This window comes from Euprymna scolopes, chromosome 1, assembly GCF_053919585.1.
Source record: "Euprymna scolopes isolate OS-2025 chromosome 1, ASM5391958v1, whole genome shotgun sequence".
NCBI lineage: Eukaryota > Metazoa > Mollusca > Cephalopoda > Sepiida > Sepiolidae > Euprymna > Euprymna scolopes.
The window spans coordinates 178,593,398-178,609,696 of NC_136482.1; positions in this window are offsets into that span (position 1 = coordinate 178,593,398).

The following is a 16,299-nucleotide window of genomic DNA, read 5'->3' on the forward strand; positions in this document are numbered from 1 at the left end:
TTCTTGCTTGGATGGGTTCATCTGTTTGTATATCCATGTCCCGTAGAGTTTTGTGACTTTCAAGTACTGCTGCCAGTTTGTGCTTGTACCATTTGTCTGGGTGTTTAAGTTATTTGTATAATTCGCAGTGTATTGCATTCTCCATTTTATTGTGTCAATTTTTATATTCTTTTGGGGTATTATTATTATTATTATCATTATTATTATTTTTTAAAAATTATTATTATTATTTTTATTATTATTATTTTATTATTATTATTATTTTTTATTATTATTATTATTATTATTATTATTATTATTATTATTATTATTATTATTATTATTATTATTCGATGTATGCATGGCTTATTAGTTGCATAGATATGATGCAATCAAGCCCCCACCCCACCCCACTGATGACTGACGACCAACATCGATTTATCGACAGAATTCAAATTTACAATGAATGATACTGTAGCTTCATACCATCCATCAGCATCTGTCATCCTTTATATGAACGATAGTACGTTGAACCAACGTTGAACCAACCGAAACCACCAGCGACCAAATTGGTTCATCAGTTTTGCACCATCATGCGTGGGCGAAAGTGTCGTATAGAAATCCAAGTCCCTGTACAAAAATATCTAGTCATTAGGTGCAATAGCACCCGAGGTCGCCTCCCACCAGCTTAACGGCGTCAGATTAGAGAAACGACACCGAATTCCCGCAGGCTTCCACTATCATTACTTATTAAAAATAGGAAGAAAACATTCAATCATTGTTGCGTAAATTTGCTGCTTGATTTCTAGTCTACACTAATATGCATGGCGTTTATTTATTTTACTGTATGTGGATGCGTTTTATAATGGCTGCTAGCCTACAAGACATTTTCACACAGCACATACACACATATACGTATGTATGTGTGTGTATGTTTCGGTAAACTATGCTTTTTCAATTATATTTCACTATTTGTGCTTATTAATCTTTTAAGTTTAGAAGCTCAATGTTCGTAACAGCAGAGCATATATAAAACAATAACAATATAGCTACATTCTAAGTCCCAAATCTTTATTTTTCTTACTAAACAATTTTTTCAGCATTTCAAAACTTAGGCACATGTATTACAGATCTGTTTCTGCACACATACATAATCAATTATTATTATATCAACATTGAATGTTTTCGTGTGTATACTCTTCGAAAAATAAAAAAAATCGCTTAGAAAGATATGCATGAAAATATAATGTTGGAAAAAAATGAATTCCAACACAGCTTATTTATTGTATTAAGTGTAAAGCTAGTTTTAGTTTCAAATGTTCTAAAAAGGTTTTAATCAATAAAGAGATTATTTATATAATAATCATACCTTATTTAACTAATGTTTATTGCATGTACTATGTTTATTAGGGTTATATCTAAAATGGGGTTATTTAGGTTGGGGATACGAAACTAACTCACTTTTTAAAACTGCATTGAAGGTGTTTTTCGTATTGTTTGGTAAGTTATTTAGGCTGTTCACGCTGTAAGGCGGATTAAACCATGTACAATATCTACGTCTGTTTTTCTTATTTTTATTTCAGTTATGTTTGTTTAGGGTACTCATAGCCATATTATGGTGGTATGGTCTCCTTTTTCTATTCTGACCACTCTTTAGTTCCTTAGGTTTATGCATACTATATTTAATTTCACTATTAAGTGCTGAACTAACTTTATAATATTTTTCCTTAGTATTAAATATTTGTTCGTTATAAGACCACCTAGATATTCATTTTAAGATGTTGGGAATAATAGCTTTCTTTACTGGGTTTAGATGAATAGATTTAAAGTCGATATAATATGGATTGATTAGGCGTTTGGCATGGTTCATATATATTGTTAATTAAGCTGAGAACAGTATTAAGAAAGTTCAATGATTTATCATTGATATCAATGGTTATTTTAGGTCAATATCTTTAAAGAAAATATGCTACAACTATTTGGTTCATTCCAAATTTCTATCAGCAGAATTTACAAAAGATCCCTTTTTTATCGTATCTTACTATAGATTTCCTTAAGAATGTATAGACACGCATACCTGAGCCGATCCGGTCTCAATCGTAATGTCAATTTTCTCCCCTATTTTTTTCTGGTCTAAAATTTATTGTATTTAATTAGTGTTCTCCAAGCTTATTTAACTATGTCAGTTGCTAATTTGGCTATATCTGTTTCAGTTTTTGCTAGTTTTTAAGAACTGTTCAACAATTCCGAATAAATTGACGGGTAATAAACATCAATGTCAAACATTCTAAACTTACTATTCCTCCCTTGGAGTAATGTCACAAACCAACTCAGAACTTGTTCAGGAGACGTCCATAGTTTATGAGTTACATTGACTTAAATTTTAGGCAGGATCATAAATCCCTTTACTAATTATTCCTATTTTAGAGATACTTGGGGGATCAATCTTATGCTAGGTTTGTTATTAATTCATTCTTTGTAGTATTTTAGAGTAAACCTTGGGCACTAAACATAAATATTGTCATATATATTTATTTTGGAACATATATTCCGATATGGAACATATAATATGAAGTAATTTCTAATTGAAACTTGTATTAGACAACATTAATTTATTTAACATGCTATTAGCTTTTTTAAATATATAGTTATGTGTGTTTACATTTGATAAATATGAATAAATTTTCAAACAATATAACCTTATATGAAGAAATAGCAATACGAAAAACACTCAGATGACCGTACACAAACAATATTAAATGCGGTTTAAAAAGTGAGTTAGTTTTGTATACACAACCTTAATAAACCCGTTTTACATATACACCTAGTTAACATATTAGTTAAATTAAATAGTCTTATATAAATATTCTCTTTATAGACTAAAACTTTTTTAGAACATTTCAAACTCAAACATTACATATTACTAGCTTTATACACAGATGGCTACTTAAATAAATATGCGATGCTAGATCTTCTATGAAAAACAATTTTCCGTCAATATAGTATCATGTATATTCCTTTCTAAGCAAAAAATTCTATTTTCTGAAGAGTAAAAACACGAAAAGATTCGTTATTAAAAAAATATTAATTGATTGCGTACAGAAACATCTTTAATAAACGTACTAAAGTTTTGACATGCTTTTATATATATATATATATATATATATATATATATATATATATATATATATATATATATATATATATATATATACGAGAGTTTATCCAAAAAGTAAAACTTCAAAACTGGGAGTGGTACCATTAAAACGTGTGAACTTTTGGGCTCGCAGAATTTATTTTTCTATATAGTCAGCACCATTCTCAATGCACTTTTGCAAGGGCGTCCAGAGCAAGCTTTTTCACACGATGGCTGTTACAAAAGTAAAGCCATCTTTTTTTATTATTATTAAGAAGTTGAAGAGTTATAAAAACGAGAGTGGTGTAATTAAAACGAGTGACATTTTGTGCTCTGGAATTTGTTTTTCATACACAGTCACAATAATTCTCAATACACTTCTGCGAGGAATGCAATGGTACATCTTATCTTCTGACATACGGCAATGACCAGCGTTGCTTTCTTAGAGTCTTATACTATCAATATCTGATTATACTTCTATGTTTTTTTTTTTTTTTAATTTTTACAGTTTGATAGGATTTGAAACATTGGCTATCGTTTTATGTAAAAGAACGAAAAAAAAAAACAACAAAAAAAAACGAAGTTTTTGTCCGGCACTTTCCAGCGGTTTACATAACTTGTCCGAATATGTCGACCATAACTGGGTCCATATTCCACATAAGCCCGAAGCATTTTTTTTTTAATCAAACTTGTTTGAATGAAAGATTATGCTGGCGTAAATCACTATAATTCAGTAATAGTTTGATATTAATGTTGTCATTAGTTTTCTGTTTCTTGATTTAGAAACGTACAAAAGAGGCTACTTGAAGTTTGCCAACATCCATGAGTGAAAGTGGAGTAATTAGGTATCCATTCCTCGTGGATATCCAGTTCACCAGTACATTTTTTTACACATTTTAAGTAAGATAAAGATTTTCATGCGCAGGATGAACCAAATGAGGATTGCGAACATCGATATAAAATGTTCGAACCTGGGGGACCCAGATGTTAATTCTTCGCTAGTCTCTGTTAATTATTGTGGCCCACCAAAATTAACAAACTATTTTAAACACTGTAGATTAAGATATTTTACAGGCTTAATCCATGTTGCCAACATCCATGGAGGAAAGTTAAAGTATAAAAACGACTAGATCGAACTTGAAATATCTAGGCATCTGGCATCAATTGGGATGGATGGCTCTCGTCTGGGTGAGGCCCCGTGTTTTGACAAGCTTCTCGGTTTGACCTTTACTCCTGATCTGAAATGGAACACGTACATCAAGTCTGTTGCCAAGGTCGCTGGAAAGATGGTGGGATCCTTCTACCGCTCCAGAAGATATCTCACTACTGATGCAATTCTCTATCTATATAAAAGCCAAGTACATCCAAGGATGGAATACTGTTGCCATATCTGGGCAGGAGCTGCTAAAAACAGCCTATCCTGCCTTGACAGAGTACAAAATAGACTTCGTGGCTTAGTGGGAGACGCCCTTTTCTCTACCCTGCAACCTCTCTCCCACAGAAGAGACGTTGCGAGCCTATCTTTGTTTTATCGTTATTTCTATGGCAAGTGCTTGTCTGAACTCCAATCTCTGGTCCCCCCTCGCCAATCTTTCACGAAAAACACCCACTCCACTGTGAAAAACTTCCCCCACTCTTTATCTGTGCCTAAATCAAAACGTGAATTCCATGAACAAAGCTTCTTTCTTAGAACTGCACGCCTGTGGAACTCTGTTCCGTCTGCCTGCTTCCCACCGAACTACAACTGTGATGTCTTCAAGTCCAACGTTAACAAATTCCTAATGAACCGCCCCCTTAAGTAAACACTTCATCAAATCTCCACACTAACGTAAGGTACTTGCAATAATCCTTATCCCTGAGTGGCTTCGGGGCCTTGATAAGTGGTGATCACTGTGTAAAAAAAAAAGAAAAGGTGTTCATTCTTCGTCGGTATCCATTAACCACCGCAACCCGCCAAGATGCGCTGCTTTAAGCGATACATTTGAAACGCAGTAGAGTAAGTTTTTTTTTATATATATTTACAGTCCGAACCACGTGAAGGTAAGCAAGAGCTATGAGCGAAACTAGAATTAACGAACCAGTTGGATTCGAACTCGAAACACCTTGGTCTTAGTCTGCGTCGATCTCCAGTTCACTACGATGCTACTTGCAGGAATATATTTTAAGCACGTATCTTTAGTCGAATAGTTTTATTAGTTGTTCACGTGTGTTTATATATAATCCGACTTTTTCTATATATCATTGTATTTTTGTTGCTGTGTATCCTTTATGAAAAGCTTGTGTTTTGGCCGAAATAGATGTAACTAGTCTTCCTCTGCTCTATCTTTAATTTTATTGAAGGCGCTCGGTTGAGCTTCCTTCTATGACCCTCCACCAATAATTTCCTTTTATCCATTTCTGTGCTTAACATCAAACGAAGCTTCCACGAGCAAAATTTCTATCTCAGAACTACTCGTCCGTGGAACGATACTGCAAGGCTGCTTCCAAGCTGACTAAAACATTATCGTTTATTAAATCGGATGTAAATAAATTCTTGTTGAACGGTCCTCCTAAAATATCAAACTTCCACCATCATTACCGATCATCACGAGGTTGTCCCCGAGTTGCTTTTGGGCCTTGATTAGTATTTGCTATTTTAGTTAAAAAAATCAATAGAGCTAGAGGACAACAGACATTAGAAATTATATATACATAAACAAGTGTAACCGAAGTTAAAATGTTTTATAATGGATGTGAAATCTGTTGATATCATCCGACTTTTTATTATATACAGGATGAACTTTAAATTGACAACCTTATTTTCTTTAATTGCAGATTTGGAAACTATCGGTTATTTTGAGTTGAGCTTAGTTTTCCAATTCATGATGAAGAGACTGAAATCCGAGCAGACTTTGCAAATTGTGCAAATTCATTTTATTTATATTCGATGAATGAATAACTGACATTCGATGAATCAATACTATCACGAAATGGACCTGTCAACTGGAAACCTCGTCCTTGTGAATGAACCCTATTCTTTGGAAATATGTAAGATCCATTGTGAGCTGATAAACCACACACAGTAGACCCCCTATGATAAATCACACACAGTAGACCCCCTTTAAATCTAATATTCGGTGCGTTATTGCCAAAATACAGATTAATTAAATGCATAGAATTTGTGAAAAGTCGACCTCTAGATATACGCGCGAACATTGTATTTTAATTGTTAATGGCAAAAATTCCTTCGGAATAAACTATATATTTTTTATAATAAAAATATTTTTTCTGGCATTTACTTTAATTTAAAGTTCGCCGCCTCTAAAGGAACACCTTTTATGGCATTGCATTTGCACTGCTGTGTATCCTTTTATGAAGAACTCTGTTGTGTTTTGGCAATTGCAGAAGGCTTTTTTTTTTTAACGTCATTCGTTAATCAACGGACATGCATGTACATGATGCGCTTATGCCTTCTTTGCGCCCGTTTCAGAATGTCCAAGGCCACGTGATGCCGCTGGTTTCAATTGCATGCCGAGCGTACAAAATGCCCAAGTCATTATGTTCTTCTGTTTCGGTTAACATAATCCTCTCTGCTTTCAAGAAATCAATGGAAGGGTGCCAATCTACGAACTGTCTCACTCGCGATTCCCGCTTCGCTTCGCTCTCCACGATATCAATTTGTCTTCAATTCCAGCTGGTTGTACCCGCCGTACATTCGATAGCGTACTGCTTCGACATCAGCCACATTTAACTAGCTCAACAAATTCCATTCGCCTTCACTTATCAATTCATTTATCGATGGGCTCATCTCAGAAAAGTTCTCTCTCCGCATGCACCTAATATTTTTTGTACGACTTTGTTTTTTGTTTTATTTTTGTTTTACCTTTTTTTCTACTTTTAGAAGTCATTTACATTTTTTTACTATGAATTCGAACTGAAACATGCACAAAAAAGACATAATGCACACAAATGCAATCATTCGATATATGTATATATGCATATATTACATTTCTATATATGTATATATATATTGTAATATAAAATTATACAATATAGTACGTGTGTATATATATATATATATGTATGTATGTGTGTGTGTGTGTCTTGTTTGCATAAAGTTTAGATGAGATAAGTCATCTGTACCGTCAGTTTCAAACCCGATAATTAGGGACCGTTTTAGATACCCATATCAAACTCTCTTCAGCCAATACAAATTCTAATTTTTCTAATCCGCTCTTATTTTCGGATTTTCCTTATAATAGAGCACTCTGATGGATTTCTTTTTCAAAAAAAATATAACTAATTATATATATATATATATATATATATATATATATATATATATATATATATGAGTGTGTGTGTGTGTACATACATATGTATATTGGCAAGCAAGCTACGCATAAAATGAGTATGCTCTATTTCATTGTGGAAATCATCATGCTAACTATATATTTCTATCTACTATTATGTAAAATAAACTTTGTCTGTGTGTGCGTGTGTGCGTGTGTGTGTGCGTGTGTGTGCGTGTGCGTGTATATGTGCGTGTGTGTTTGTTCCCTATGGCCTCGAAAACGGTTGAACCGATTTTTATGAAATTTCACACAAGTGTAATTTTTTTTTACACAGGAATCACAATTTATCAAGGACAGGATGTCACTCGAGGATAAGGGTTAATAGCTATACATTAGTCAATGTGATTATGGCGTAGTAAACATAAGTAGTGGGAATTTTATAAATTGGATTACTTAGGGGGACGGTTCATGAAGAACTTGTTTACGTTGGACTTGAAGACCATCAGATTGTAGTCAGTTGGAAAGCAGGCAATCGGAAGAGAGTTTCACATGCGTGAAGTTCTAAGAAAGAAGCTTTGTTCATGGAATCTACGTTTAGGTTTAGGCACAGATAAAGAGTGTGGGAAATTATTGATAGTGGTTTTGGCTAGACGTAGCAAGGTCGCTAAAATTCAAAGCCGCCTGTAAAGCTTTCTTTCTTTAGACTACATGTTTGGCAACCATATTTCAACACATGTTTTTGTGCTAAATTATTTTATACTTGCTTATTCTTTTAATTTTGTTGAATATAAGTTTATTTCAGTTAGTTTTTAAAATGTAAATGTATGTAGACTATTCATAAAAAAATCCACTTTTACGTTTATTGTTTTATTTTTCTTTATAAATATAAAGCGGAAGTCTTGTACGGTACCCCCCTACCAACTCTCTGTCTGTCTGTCTGTCTGTCTGTCTGTCTCTCTCTCTCTCTCTCTCTCTCTCTCTCTCTTACTAGCGCTCACCCCGAAAACATGCCTTGTAGGAAGGAATACTGCGTTGAAGCTAGCCCTTGTGAATATTTGAGAGAAAAAGAATTAATACCTTTGTACTAGTAAGGTAAAAAACGCAATTTATAAATGTACTTGATGTGCCTAGCAGTGCTCTTAGATAGGTTTTCTATCGGAATGCCATCGATAAGTATCGGTAATCGATAATCGATAATCGAAATAATCCGATGAAAAAAGCAAGCAATTTTGACCAAAATTAACACCTTACACAGCCTAACATTACAAGTGCACCTGAGAAGTTTTATTACCACACAAGCTGAAAGTCTCACTATATAAAGTCGACAGCATGTTCTTTGATATAACAGGGGCGCGTCCGAAATGAATATTTCTGATTGGAGCACAATTGCACCATGATATTTGACGTTTGCATTTTAAACTTAAATTCAAGTCATTATCACAGCACATGCAGTAAAGCCAGGCATATAAAATCAACAGTAAGTTTTTTGATATGACATCGTTCGAAGTTATTTTTCTGTTTTGAACACAATTGATGCACGATACTAATTTTTTTGCATTTTAGACTTTAATGCAAACCATTATATATAAAAATAATTTAATAAAATCAACATTAGATTGTCTACAGTGCAATGTAGACTACAATATATTGTAGACTAAGTCACTGCATGAAGGCATAGAAGCTTCGTCCCAGTGCACCGCTATGTGTCCCCAACTAGAGGATAGCAACCAATTGATTTGATTGAAAATATATAGTGTTCACCTCAATTTAAAAATTAACTTCAAATCGAGAAGCTCCCCCCCCAAAAAAACAACTCCACAGCAAAAACTGAGTTTGAAACCAGCTTAAAGGCAACAATGCATGTCTAATCGTTGTTGTTCCAGGTAATTCAACATAACATTTAGTCCATATGCCTCGACTTTCTATTAGTGATTGCCAGAAGCTCATTAATCTCAACCTTTCTGGTTTATCCAATCGAAAAATCGGTCGAAGATTGAAATGTGAGGAGAAAACGATACGAATGACTGTAAAAAGGCACTAAAATACCGGCAGTGTTCGTGATGCCCCAAAGTCTGGTCGTCCTAGAGTTACTTCTTACAGGGAAGACAATACTATCACAATCCACAGCCTCAGAAACAGATTTGAAACGGCTCCCCCAATCCAACAACAGTATAATCTTGTTGAAAAGTGCTCTATTTCTACAATTAAGAATGAAGGAATTTAATTTGTGAGACGCAAACCAATGATTTCTGTAAAGAACAGAAAGCGTTGTCTATACTTCGTCAGATGCAATGAAAATCATGACTCTTCATATTGTTCAGCAGTAATTTTTAGCGACGAAAGCAAATTCAATAGGCTAGGTAGTGATTGTACATTCGTCGAAGAAAGGGCGAAGAATTTAATCCTAGGCGCACAGTTTCAACGCTGCAAGGTGGTGGAGGTTCAGTTTTGGTCATTCGTGCTAATGGTCTAGACGTATAGTTTGCTTATAAGGTCGAATTCATTCGACCAAGTACATTATTATGTTGACTAAGCATTTTCTACCCTACTTTAGCCGGAATTTGGATGATAATCCCATCTTCATGCAGGATAATACTCCCATTAACACAGCTGGCAATGTCAAGAGGTTCCTTGAAGAGCATGCTATTCTGTGTTTGGATTAGCCTACACAATCTCTAAACCTCAATTCTATCGAAGACCTATGGCATTCCATCAAGCCACAGCTACTTAATGATAAAATTTCAAATCTGGAAGAAGTTTGGACAAAAATTAAAGAGAAGTGGGATGCCATTTCGCCAGGGTATTGCCGCAGATTAATTCAACGAATGCTCAAAAATTGCAAGCTGTCAAATTGCAGAAGGGTTATGCTGCTAAATAATAATTACTTCATAGTGTTCTTGTTGTATTTGTATTGTATTAATTTTCTAAAGTGATATTTAAATAATAATTTTCTATTGTGCGGAGTTTTTAGTTTACCTGCTCGATTTGAAGTTATTTTTTTAAATTGACATAAACACGAGGATCGGGTTATCGGCCTTCGCGCCAGAATCAAAGTGTAGTATCTGCTCTGATACTGCACTTCACTTTTTCACTTCACTTTTTTGGTCTCGGTTAGTGGAAGAGAAATCCTTCTTGACTGATACATTTTTATTTTCATTACTAACCAGAAAACCCCCTTTTTAGGAGCTAGTTTCCCCTACATTAAAAAACCGCACTTGTGTCTAACTCAATTCTCGTGGGGAGGCTAGTAATCAACAAAAAATACACTATGATAATTTAATTAAAAGTCAAATATGAATAATTAAAATTATAGAGGAATAAAAGGCGAATCAAATGAAGAATAAGTTGTTTAAACATTTACATTCAAGTTAGCTTAAATTTGCGGTTTTTAAAACGATAACAAATGCTCCGCCGAAGTAGCTCCAGTTCTCTCCAAAGTTTACCACAAATGCCTTAATGAATCTTGCTTTCTTGCCTGCTGGAAAATTGCTTCTGTGGTACCAGTTCTCAAGAATTCTGGCGAAAGAACTGACCCAGTAAATTATCACCCCATTAGTCTTCTTCCACTTTTCACCAAAATATTTGAGTCCATAATTAACCAAGCTCTAGCAAATCATCTTACAGATGCTAAACTTCTGATCCACCAACAATGCGGATTTAGGCTAGCCCGTTCCACAGCAGATATCCTAACTGTAATCTCTGAACGTATATATCATTTACTGGACAAAGCAGACGAGGGTAGAGCGGTAGCTCTAAATATATCTAAGGTTTTTGACAGGGTATGGCATGAAGTTCTTCTCAGGAAAATCAGATCATACGGTATCACTGGAAGAATACTTAACATAATTAAATTCTTCTGAGATAAGAGAAAAATCCAGGGTGTCCTTGACGATCGTACATCTACACGATATGATATAAATGCGGGAGTGCCTCAAGGGTCTATCCTTGAACCTCTATTATTCCTAATATTCATAAATGGCCTCCCTGACAAAATTGTCTGTGAGATGGGTATATATGCTGATGACACCACGCTCTATAACACACGACAGGAAAACAAAGGAACACATATCTAAAGAAATGGCAGAAACACTAGAGGATCTGTAGTGGAATAGGGACAAAAATGGATGGTCACATTCAATGCTGCCAAGACTAAGCTTGTTTCCTTCAATACAAGAAACCTTCTCTACCACCAATAGCAATGGCCAAAGAGTCTTTACCTAAAAATACATCTTTTAAACTCATCGGCTTAACGTTCACAGGAAACATGAGTTGGAACGATTATATTGAGAGCATTGCCAGGATCGCTGCAAAGAAGGTAGGTTCTTTCTACCGTGCTAGACAGTACTAACGCCCAAAAGTATCCTGTACCTCTATAAGACCACCATTCGTCCATGTATGGAGTATTGTTGTCATATTTGGGTTGGTGCATCTGCTACTAGTCTCTCGCTGCTAGACAAGGTTCAAAAGAGAGTTGCTGAACTGTCATCTAAACTTCAGCCGCTGTCCCATCGACGAAATGTAGCATCCCTCTTCTACAAGTATTTAACGGTGAATGCTCCGACGAACTGCAAGTACTAGTACCCCTTCGACGTAAATACCCCCGACAAACCAGACAAGCAGCTAAGTCACACCCCTTCACAGTAGAGATCCCTAGATGTGAGAGAACCTTCAACTCCAATAGTTTCTTCCCCCAGAACTGCTAGACTTTGGAATTCCCTTCCGGGTTCCTGCTTCCCCAACTGTGCTGACATGCAGGAGTTCAAGTGTAACGTGAACCGACATCTTGCTTCCCAACTCCCTACATAGTACCCCTGTAGATTATGTCATTGATAGTAGTCTCCTACATCAAAGTGGCAATGTGCCTTGTTTGGGGGTGAACATGTAAAAAAATAAAAAGTGCAGACTTTCTTTTTAGCGCCACTACACACACACACACACACACACACACACACACACACACACATATATATATATATATATATATATATATATATATATATATATATATATATATATATATATATATGCGGGATAAGACACAGATTAAAAATCAGGCGAAAAATCCTGATAGATATTACTTGAGGTAATACTTTCAGGGTGATCCTAGCCAAAAAGGAGAAGCTTAATATTTAAGAATAGAGCAATATATAAGTTTAGTGGTTAAAACTTAATTCTGAAAATCAAAATATAGACACATATATTCGAGCTAAGAATTTATTGTTTGACAAAAGGAGTATATAGAAGGAGGTTGTGTTTATTTCCTTAATCCATGGATTTTCAATAATGGATATATCATCAGAGGAAATGAAATGCGGTTAGCAAAATGTTCAGCTGTGAATAGACACGTATTTTGCTTTTCAGCACAAATATTGAAAAAAGATTTTTTGTTGGTGACTGATAATTATATGAAAATAATTATAGGAAAAGGAATTTCATACAACCTGTGCAGTCCATTATCGGAAAGAGTATAATGTCCTGCGGGGATTTATTGCCAGGTAGGCTGAATATTGGTCCAGGGGAGAAGGCAGTAATCCCATATAACAAGAATGCGTGGTTGCTCCATACTGATTTTCCAAAAAGTATACGAGGCGACCGTATTCGTTGGTGAGTTGAATATATATATATATATATATATATATATATATATATATATATATATATATATATATATATAGAGAGAGAGAGAGAGAGAGAGAGAGAAAGAAATATTATTTTATTTCTCTATTTTGTCGGAATACTATTTCCATATTTCTCATCATATATATATATATATTTATATATATATATATATATATATATATATAAATATATATATATTTTTTTAATAGCACAGCGCTATTGTCGCATACGCTTTATATATTTTAATTGATGTAGATTTCGTATTTACTACTATAGAGTCAAGTTTTTTTTATTATATTGTACCCAATATAATACCCAAGTTTGTGCAAAAAAATATCGTTTTCTCACATGTTACGTTTATAAATGATTTCTGAATTAATTCATTGATATATATATATATATATATATATATATATATATATATATATATATAATTTTGAAGCGGCGTTTTCGCTCTATCGAATCGTGTTATTCATTACTGTTCTCAATGTCTACATTCACTTTTTGCAGGCTTTTTGACAACATGGATAAACTTAAAATCTGCACGATTTTCTTGTTCCAGTTCAAAGTAAGCCCAAAAGCTGACGAGATAGCTCGTGGTATCAGTGATGCATTTGGCCCAGGAACGACTAACACAACGGTGGTTCAGAAATTTCGCACTAGTGACGACAGCCTCGAAGATGAAGAGAGTCGCGGCCAGTCGACTGCCTTTGATAACGAACATTTTAAAGTCTTAATTGAAGCCTCGCAAAACCACACGAGAAGTTGCTGTTGAACTCGATGTCGATCACTCAACAGTTGTTCGCCATTTAAAGCCATTAAGGAAGTCAAAGATGTTGGATAAATGAGTACCGCATGAATTGAACGATAATAAAAAATATCGTCGTTTTAAGGTGTCTTCTGCGCTCCTTCTGCGCCACAAAAAAAAAACGACCCATTTCTCGAGCGGATTTTGACGTGTGACGAGAACTAGATCCTCTACGACAACCGGCGACGTTCGGCACAGTGGTTGGATGCCGGAGAAGCTCCACAACATTTCCCGAAGCCGATATTGCACCAAAAAAGATTATAGTGACTGTTTGGTGTTCTGCGGTCGGTCTCATCCGTTACAGCTCATTGAATCCGGGCGAAACGAGTACGATGGAGAAGTATTGCCGACAAATTGATGAAATGCACCAGAAGCTCCAACGTATGTGCTGCGATTGTGATAGTGTTGCTCGTCGGATGCAATGTAGCATTTTTATTCTATTCGTCTTAAATGGCGTTCGAAAGCTACATTAGATAGTGACTATTAGGCTAGATGTATTGAATTAGTATATGACATCGGTTGTTGCAAACCTGCGATATTTGGATCCACAGGGGAATTTCTGCAGTCATCTTATTAGATGGAAGATAAAGTTGTGATTTAAAAAATAAAAATATATATCCGTATGGCTTGGGTGCATCATCTTAAATAAAAACCAAAACCAAAACTGTATGTATGTAGAAAAGAATATATATATATATATATATATATATATATATATATATATATATATATATATATATATATATATATAACTTGAGTCTTTCAGCTATAATCGAGACCGAAACCAAAACTTATGACGAATTCTTGTTAAAATTATTTTAAAAATATATATGACTTGAGTGCCATCAGCTATAATATAAATCGAAACGAAAACTTATAAAAAAATTCTTGGTAAAATTATTTATAAAAAATAGATGACTTCAGTGCCGTCAGCTATAATCGAAACCGAAACCAAAACCAAAACTTATGTGGAATTCTTGGTAATAGTATTTATTACAAGAAATTGAAAGTCATAACAATTAAACGACAGTCACTCGGAAGAAAAAAGATGTAAGCGTGAGGCAGGAAATAACACGCACACTATCGTATTAATATATAGACTAGTGAGACCTTTGGAAATTTCACAGGCGGCTCATTCATATGTAATATATTGATGTTGGCAGTGTATATGTTCAGTGTAAATAGAGACGTTCTGATATTATTGTAGCTTTTTTGTTTAAACTGCAAAAGTAGTTACCTAAGCTAGCACGAACTCTCGGCAAAGCCCGGTCGTAAAGTACGCTCAAATATGATATTTTAATTCCTGCAGATTTCGTATATATTATTGTAGAGTTAACGTTATATCGATTTTTATATATTATAAAGTTGTGATTTAAAAAATAAAAAGAATATATCTATATGACTTGGCCGCATTAGCTAAAATCGAAACCGAAATAAAAACTTATGAAAAAAACTATAAGTATATAGATAACTTGAGTTCCTTCAGCCATAATCGAAACCGAAACCAAAACTTATGAAGACTTCTTTGTAAAATTATTTATAAAAAAACCTAATAGATGGCTTAAGTGTCATCAGCTATAATCGAAACCGAAACCAAAACTTATGAAGACTTCTTTGTAAAATTATTTATAAAAAAACCTAATAGATGGCTTAAGTGTCATCAGCTATAATCGAAACCGAAACCAAAACTTATGAAGAATTGTTGGTAAAATTATTTATGACAAGAAATGGAAGTACATAAAAATTAAACGACCCGGATGTAAGCGTGACACAGAAAATAACACACACGCTATCATATTAATATATAGGTACATGTTACATCATGTTTGAAGCATTATACACTTTCGGCTTTGCTTCTATTTGAAAAAAGAAATTTTCTTTGCTATCTCATAATTATCTTTTTAATGGTGTTTTACTAATCTCTCTCTCTCTCTCTCTCTCTCTCTCTCTTGTTTGTTCTCTGTTTTCGTCCTAGAATTCATTAATTTAATTCTCAATGTTTTGATTAATTAAATTTAATTTTCACTTGCTCGTTATTTTTTTGTTCGATAATGATAATAAATAAAGGTAATCTGGGATTGAACTCCGGTCCATTCTGTTTAAAATCTTACATTTCAATCACCTCCCTACACACTTGTCAGTGATTTTATCATGCAATAAGCAAGAATATTGACCGCCATCGAGTCTTCGTTTTACCTGTCCATAGAGAGAAAGAAGACAATTCGTAGGTTGGCTGCTTCTTAGGCGTCGCCTTTTCCTCCCCAATGGAACAGAACATTAAAACTTTGCCCTGTCGCACTTGGCTTCATGATTCTATTGGGAACGGGCATTAAAACTGGGCAGTCATTAAGGGGGTCCCTAGCAAGTCCCGCGAGGCCCACGTAACAAAATTAATTTTTACCTTGACAGTTTTAGGATAAACATTTATAAACGTAACTATTCCTCGTTTTCGCTTTTCCTCTCCTGCATTCTCTCTCTCCATT